This window comes from Amblyraja radiata, chromosome 37, assembly GCF_010909765.2.
Source record: "Amblyraja radiata isolate CabotCenter1 chromosome 37, sAmbRad1.1.pri, whole genome shotgun sequence".
NCBI lineage: Eukaryota > Metazoa > Chordata > Chondrichthyes > Rajiformes > Rajidae > Amblyraja > Amblyraja radiata.
The window spans coordinates 430,001-438,556 of NC_045992.1; the positions used below are offsets into that span (position 1 = coordinate 430,001).

The window sequence follows — 8,556 nt, forward strand, 5'->3', positions numbered from 1 at the left end:
TGTAAACCTCCTCTGGACCCTCTCCAGGGCCAGCACATCCTTCCTCAGATTATGGTGCCCAAAATTACTCACAATATTCCAAATGTGGCCTGACCAGCACCTTATAGAGCCTCAGCATTACAGCCCTGATTTTGTATAGGGTGATTTCACTAAAGGTCAATGGAGCGTAGATCCGCACCCACGTGACCGAAAATTTTAACTGGAGTACAAGCGTCACTTCCGGTACATGTTAGTGAATGGGAAAACACGCACTTTCACACCCGTTAAAAACATCGAAACGGCCAGTTTTTGAGCTGCAATTTACTGAGCCAGTCGGGGTGACCGTGAGGAACAGCTACCTAAATTTACAGTAAAAAAAAAAGATAGAAACTAAGGTAAATTCAAGAGGGAGCTGAAGGTGTCAAAACAGCGGAAGTGCTAGCGGACATTTGCCGTGGAGATTTAAAGATCCAAAATATCGGGAATTATCGCGTTTGCTCGCTGCATTTCATCAAAAGTGGCATTATTGACTTTTTATCTTTATTCATTTGTTAGATGAAAAGTATTAAAAGTTAAAAATCCGTCAGTAAAATTGCAAAATCGCCCATGGTTCGCAGGTGGGGTTTAACATGCAAAATGAAAACGCTTCTGAAGCTCCATTTACCATTTAAATAATCGTAAACTATCAATGCGTTTTGAAATAAATTTTACTGAGATGCAAGCTGTCAGCTGTTAGTTGGACAAAAGCAGGACATTTTATTATTTGCCAAAATATATTTCTCAATGTTTCTTGTTTAAAGCCTGCACAATCACCCAAACTACTTATTTATTTATTTATCATCTAATAACAGACAAGCCTGCAGCATGGAATGATGTCAACAATCCTGATTGGGCACCCACTGTGAGCAGGATAGACAATGTGCACAAGAACGCCATGCACGTGCAACAAGAAGAGAGTATTAAAGCAGATTTGGTTGCAGCTCAAGCATCTATAGCTCTGCAAGTTGATGGCGTTCTTGTGCACATTGTCTATCCTGCTCACAGTGGGTGCCCAAGCAGGATTGTTGACATCACACCAGCACGCCCAAGTCCCTTTGCATCTCCGATTTCTGGATTCTCTCCCCATTTAGGAAATAGTCTACGCTTTTATTGCTACAACCACAATGCATGACTCCACACTTTGCCACACTATATTCCATCTGCCACTTCTCTGCCCACTCTCCCAACCTGTCCAAGTCCTGCTGCAGAGTCCCTGTTTTCTCTACACTACCTGCCTCTCCACCTATTTTCATATCATCCACAAACTTGGCCACAAAGCCTTCAATCCCCTCGTCCAAATCATTAATATACAACGTGAAGAATAGTGGCCCCAGCACCAACCTCTGCGGAACTCCGCTAGTCACTGGCAGCCAACCAGAAAAAGCCCCCTTTATTGCCACTCTTTCCCTTCTGCCATCCAGCCAACCTGCTATCCATGCTAGTATCTGCCCTTTGATAGCATGGGCTCTCATCTTCCTAAGCAGCCTTTGTGGCACCTTATCAAAGTCTTTCGGAAACTCTAAGTAAACAACATCTACTGACTCTCCTTTGTCTGTCTTGTTATTTACTTCTTCAAAGAATTCCAGCAAATTTGTCAAGCAAGACGTCCCCTTCACAAAGCCACACTGACTTCGGCATATTGTATTGTGAACTAAGCACTCCGTAACCTCATCCTTTATAATGGACTCTAAAATCTTACCAATCTCCGGAGTCAGACTAACCGGCCTATAGTTCCCACTATTCTGCTTCACTCCCTTCTTGTGCAGCGGGGTAATATTGGCAATTTCCCAATTGTCTGGGACCATTCCTGACTCTAGTGATTCTTGAAATATCACTGTTAATGCCTCCACAATCTCTAAAGCCACCTCTTGCAGAACCCTAGGGTGCAGTCCATCTTGTCCAGGTGACTTATCCACCTTCAGCCCTGTCAGCTTCCCAATCACCTTCTCCCTAGTAATAGCCACTCCACTAACTTCCACCCCCTGACTCTCTTGAATTTCAGGCTTTTGCTGGTGTCTTCCACTGTGAAGACTGATGCAAAAAGGTTCTTCAAACTCCTCTGTCATTTCTTTATTCCCCATTATCACGTCTCCTGCATCATTCTCCAGTGGCCCAACGTCCACTCTTGCCTCTTTCTTGCTGGTGGTGAGCAGCTGACCACCCAGCTCTGCATTGCAGCACATCACTGTGGTTGCAGAAACTCTTGCTAGCCTCTTTTATATTATTGGTTAGCTTACCTTCGTATTTCATCTTTTCTCCCCATATTGTCTTTTTAGTTACATTCTGTTGTTCTTTAAAAGCTTCCCAATCCTCTGGTTTCCCACTAACCGTTGCTATGTTATATGCATTTTCTTTTCATTTTAGTTCCCTTGTCAGCCGCAATCGCCACTTTCTCCTCCTAGAATCTCTCTTCCTTTTTGGAATGAAAAGATCCTGCATCTTCCCGATTATTCCCAGAAAATCCTGCTTTTGCTGTTCCACCGCCATCGCTGCTAGGGTCCCTTTCCAGTCAACTTTGGCCGGCTCCTCCCTCATGCCTCTGTAGTTCCCTTTGCTCAGCTGCAAAACCGACACATCTAATTTGACCTTTTCTCTGTCAAATTGCAGGATAAAACTTATCATATTGGGCCGTTGCCTTGTAATGGTTCCTTTATCAAATCCAGTTCATTACGTAACACAAAATCCAAAATTGCCTTTTCCCTGGTTGGCGCCACTACAAGATGCTGTAAGAATCCATATCAGACCCTTCCTTTCCTCGTTATAACAGATGCCCAAACATTTTATTCTCCCCCTTTAACCAATGCCAAAAGCATTGTGTCAGGAACTAACTTCCCTGGAGATGTTATTCATGTGATTAGAAACTACACTCACCTCATAAATATTTACAAAGCAAATATTTAACAAGACAGGAACTGACAGCTTCCCACCCACAGGGATCTGTAGGGTTTCCAAGCAGCAAATAAGGATTTGAAAAGAATCAGTGGGTGTAAGGTTTTATAGAGTAGAATAGAATAGAATAGAATCTTTAATTGCCACGCAACCAGGGTTGGTGGTATTTGGGTTCGGTACATGGTGGTACACTGCTTTTGTTACATACCACTAATAACACAGATCACCGTAATAAAGTGCATCCATACCACATCACAAATCACAAATCTCACCAACAATACAGAGTGCAAAAGAACAAACAAAGACCATAGACAAGACACTGTATACATCAAAAGTCATATTATCGTCTGATTATTGGACGGAATTGAGAGTTCTTATTGCTGAGGGGAAGAAACTGTTTTTAAAGCGGGTGGTTTTAGTAGCAAGTGACCTGAGGCGCCTCCCCGAAGGGAGAGACTGAAAAAGGTGATTTGCTGGATGGGAGGGGTCCGAGATGATCTTTTTTGCCCGTTGTGAGGTACGTTGGAGATAACTGGAATGGATTGAGGGGAGGGGGGAGTTGATGATCCTGGAGGCCTTGGAGACAATGCGTTGTATTCTGTGTAGTGTGACTATCGGTGTTACCGTACCAGACTGTGATTGAGGAGGTGATCATGCTTTCAATGATTGATTGATAGAAACGGACCAGGAGGTGTTTATCGACTCTGAACTTTTTGAGCTGTCTGAGGAAATATAGGCGTTGTTGACCTTTCTTGATGACGTGGTCTGCATTGATGTGCCATTTTAGATTATTGGAGATATAGGTGCCTAGAAACTTAAATGAGTTCGTGGAGGTTATGGGGTGAGAGTTGACATGGACCGGGGGTTTGTGGTTTTGATTGCGTCTGAAATCTATGATGATTTCTAAGGTTTTTGAAGTATTAAGCTGGAGGTTGTTGTCTGCGCACCATTTGACTGCGCTATCGACTGTTAGATGGTATTGTGATTCTTTGTTGTCTGAGATAAGGCCAATTATTGTTGTGTCGTCTGCATATTTAAAAATTTTAACTGAGCTGCATTGGGATGTGAGGTTGTTGGTGTAAAGTGAGAAGAGCTGGGGTGACAGAATGCACCCTTGGGGGGCTCCTATGTTGAGAGTCAAAGGGCTGGAGAGTTTTCCACCCACCTTGACTCTTTGCTGTCTGTTTGTTAGAAAGTGTAGAATCCAATGGCACATGGCTGGGTGGATGCTCATGTCCAACATTTTATTGTAGAGTTTAATCGGGTGTATAGTATTAAAGGCCGAGCTAAAATCTATAAACAGGATGCGTGCATAGGTGTTCGGTGATTCCAGATGATGAAGGGAATAGTGAAGAGCTAAGTTGATAGCATCCTCAACAGACCGGTTGGCCCTATATGCAAATTGGAAAGGGTCCATGATGGGGGCAGTGTGGGTTTTCAGATGGGTGAGGACTATGTGCTCAAAGGCCTTCATGGCGACTGATGTTAATGCCACAGGTCTATAATCGTTCAGGCAGCTCACCTTGGAGGACTTGGGCACAGGGATGATAATGGATGATTTAAAACACTGCGGGACTCTACATTGGCTGAGGGAGGTGTTAAAGATGGAGGTGAACACAGGGGCCAGCTGAGCTGCACAGTGGTTGAGAGCAGCGGGGCTGAGATTGTCAGGCCCTGCCGCTTTTCTTTTATTAAGATTTTTGAAGGCCGCCCTAACCACCTCCTCAGAGATGGTGAATGGTGCTGAGTTAGGTGGGGGGGGAGGCATGGATGGCGGGGTGGCATTGTCAAAGCGTGTATAAAAAGTGTTCAGTTTTTCCGGTAAATCCGGATCCTCGTCTGGGATGGGAACAGGATGTTTTTTTGTAGTCCGTCATCTTCTGTAGATGTTTCCAGACTTCTCTTGAATTGTGGGTTTTGAGTTGTTGTTCCAATTTGTTTGAATAAGCTAATTTTGCTTTCCGAATTGCAGACCTGAGTTCATATTACAATTACAGGATAAATGTTATTAGCTGCCGTTGAGCTGCTGGTTTATTTAGGGTGCAGTTGATCCGCAGTCTGTCTGCACAAGGACACAGCCCCCTTGATCCACACACACCTCCATTACAGCACAAGGACACGGCCCCCTTGCTCCACGCACCTCCTACTCTCTCACCAGATAGACACAAAAAGCTGGAGTAACTCAGTGGGTCAGGCAGCATCTCTGGACAAAAGGAATTCTTCTTCAGACTGAGGAGTCTCAACCCGAAACGTCACCTATTCCTTTTGTCCTGGGCAGGATCTGCACGGTGAATGGCAGGGCTGTGGGGAGTGTTGTAGAGCAGAGGGATCTAGGTGTACAGGTACATAGTTGCTTGAACGTCACATCACAGGTAGATAAGGTGTCGAGAAGGCTTTCTGCACATTGCCCTTCATCAGTCAGAGTATAGAATGTGGGACATTATGTTACAGCTGTACAAGTTGTTGGTGAGGTCGTATTTAGAGTATTGTCTTCAGCTTTGGTGCCATTAGGATAGCATTAAGCTGGAAAAGCTGCAGAGATTTATGATGAGGTTGTCATGACTCGAGGGCCTAAGCTATAGGGAGAGGTTGAGCAGACCAAGGCTTTATTCCTTTGAGTGCAGGAGGATAAGAGGTGATCGTAGAGCTGTATAAGCATGAGGAGAATAGACAGGGTGAGTGCACAGTCTTTTACCCATAGTATGGGAATCAAGAACCAGAGGACATAGGTTGAAGGTGAGAGTGTCAACGTTTTCCACACAGAGGGTGGTGGGTGTGTGAAACAAGCTGCCAGAGGATGTAGTTGAGGCTGGGCTTGTAACAACATTTAAAGGACACCGCACAGATACAATGATAGGACAGGCTTAGAGGGATTTGGGCCAAATGTAGGCTAATGAGACGTGTAGATGGGACATGTTGCTTTGCATGCCATGATGAAGTGGGAGTCGTGGGACCCTGTCACCCTGTGGTGCACTGTGACCCCGTGGTGCACTGTGACCCCGTGGTGCACTGTGACCCTGTGGTGCACTGTGACCCTGTGGTGCACTGTGACCCCGTGGTGCACTTTGACCCCATGGTGCAGTGTGACCCCGTGGTGCAGTGTGACCCCGTGGTGCAGTGTGACTCTTTGACCCCATGGGTGCTGTGACCCTGTGACCCCATGGTGCTGTGACCCCATGGGTGCCTGGAACGCGCTGCTAGGGGCAGTGGTGGAGGCAGATACAGTCGGGGCATTTGATGGAAGTGCAGGGGATGGAGGGACACGGATCAGGATTAGGTTATTTTGGCACCATGTTTGTTGGGCTTTAGCCTGTTCCTGTGCTGTAGTTTTCTCTGTTCGAACTTTACTGGAGTTGCAATTCTTTACTGCAAACTCTCCACAGCTGAAAATAACGGCTTTGTGTGAACTTGGTGTATAAGCAGCATCAAATTTAATCTATCTTAATCAGTTGAAATAAAATAGGTGTAGACATTTAAATGTTTCCTCTCTGACACAGCTGGATAATTGCAACATGAATCGGGACTTTTCATCTTTCCATTGCCTCCATTTCATTGAAACTGCAGCACACAGCCATTTCCCAGAACGCGGACTGGAAGACAGCAATGATGAATATTTCAGAGCAGGTACAGGAGCCTTAGGAGGTGCGGATTGTTCTGCAGCATTGCGCAGGGTCACACTCCCTGCCAGCCGATGACTAATTAGGCAGCTTGTGTTCCCTTGCCTGGGCCCTGTCGCCTGTAATATACTGTTCTCCCTACAACAGTAGGGTTGTGCTGCAATGCAGAGCTGGGTGGTACGCTGCTCACCACCAGCCCATCACAGACCAAGCTCACAGAGTTACAAACTCAAACCCCAACCCCCGCGGAGGGGGTAGGGAACTGTGATGAGTGGGATCTCTGGACCCTATTGTGCTCGACCCATTCACCAGCGTGAACTCACATCCATCAGAGCAGCTTTAATAAACCAGGAAAGATGACAGAAATCCAGTGAATCTGCTCAGGACGGGAGCTTTTTTATGTGTTAATCCGTTCACTGGATGAACTGAACCCCATGAGGTGCTAGTGTGGAGTTGCCTTCTGCAGTAGGTGTCCACAGCCAACGCCAGTGAATGGAGCCACAAGGAACTGCAGATGCTGGTTCACAAAACAAGACACAAAGTTCTGGAATAGCTCAGCGGGTCAGGACTATCTTTGGAAAACGTGGATAGGTGACGTCTGGGTCGGCTTCCTTCAGGAAATCTTCTTCAGGTGCTGCCTGACCCCCTGAGTTACTCCAGCATTTTGTGTCAGCTGTTAGATCAGACTGTGGAGAGAGCTCCATCATTTACAGTATTGTCGTCAGTTTTGGTCACCACGTTACAGGTAAGATATTGTTAAGTTGCAAAGGGAGCAGAGATTTTTGAGGATGTTGCCAGGGCTTGTGGGGTTGAGCTATAGGGAGAGGTTGAGCAGGCTAGGACATTATTCCCTGGAGTGCAGGAGGATGAGGGGTGATCTTATAGAGGTGTATAAGATCATGAGAGGTAAATGCTTAGTCTTTTATCCAGAGTAGTGGATTCAAGAACCTGAGCACAGAGGTTTAAGGTGAGAGGGGAAAGATTTTATAGGAACCTGAGCGACAACCTTTTTTTACACAGAGGGTTGTGGGTGTGTAGAATGAGCTGCCAGAGGAGGGGTTACTGTAACTTTTAAGAAACATTTGGACAGGTTCATGGATAGGACAGGTTTAGCGGGATATGGGCCGAATGCAGGTAGGTGGGATATGTTGGGCCGAAGGGCCTGGCGAATGGCTCTATGATAAATGGATAAAGTGGATAAATGTGAGGTTATCCACTTTGGTGGCAAAAACAGGAAAGCAGACTCTTATCTAAATGGTGGCCGATTAGGAAAAGGGGAGATGCAGCGAGACCTGGGTGTCATGGTACACCAGTCATTGAAAGTGGGCATGCAGGTGCAGCAGGCAGTGAAGAAAGCAAATGGTATGTTAGCTTTCATAACAAAAGGATTTGAGTATAGGAGCAGGGAGATTCTACTGCAGTTGTACAGGGTCTTGGTGAGACCACACCTGGAGTATTGCGTACAGTTTTGGTCTCCAAATCTGAGGAAGGACATTATTGCCATAGAGGGAGTACAGAGAAGGAACACCAGACTGGTTCCTGGGATGTCAGGACTTTCATATGAAGAAAGACTGGATAGACTCGGCTTATACTCGCTAGAATTTAGGAGATTGAGGGGGGATCTTATAGAAACTTACAAAATTCTTAAGGGGTTGGACAGGCTAGATGCAGGAAGATTGTTCCCGATGTTGGGGAAGTCCAGGACAAGGGGTCACAGCTTAAGGATAAGGGGGAAATCCTTTAAGACCGAGATGAGAAAAACATTTTTCACACAGAGAGTGGTGAATCTCTGGAACTCTCCGCCACAGAGGGTAGCTGAGGCCAGTTCATTGGCTATATTTAAGAGATAGTTAGATGTGGCCCTTGTGGCTAAAGGGATCAGGGGGTATGGAGAGAAGGCAGGTACGGGATACTGAGTTGGATGATCAGCCATGATCATATTGAATGGCGGTGCAGGCTCGAAGGGCCGAATGGCCGAATGGCCTACTCCTGCACCTATTTTCTATGTTTCTATGATCCCACAGACGCCCTG

At 45.9% G+C, this 8,556-nt stretch overlaps 1 long non-coding RNA gene across 1 annotated transcript in view; it reads left to right on the top strand.

The window, feature by feature from the left end:
- The window catches only part of LOC116966352, a 24,985-nt gene extending 17,579 nt beyond the window's left edge, over positions 1-7,406 (top strand). Inside the window, exon 3 of the long non-coding RNA XR_004410001.1 lies at positions 6,405-7,406. This is a non-coding gene — a long non-coding RNA (uncharacterized LOC116966352). The remainder of the gene's footprint in view (positions 1-6,404) is intronic.
- The last annotated feature ends 1,150 nt before the right edge of the window (positions 7,407-8,556 follow it).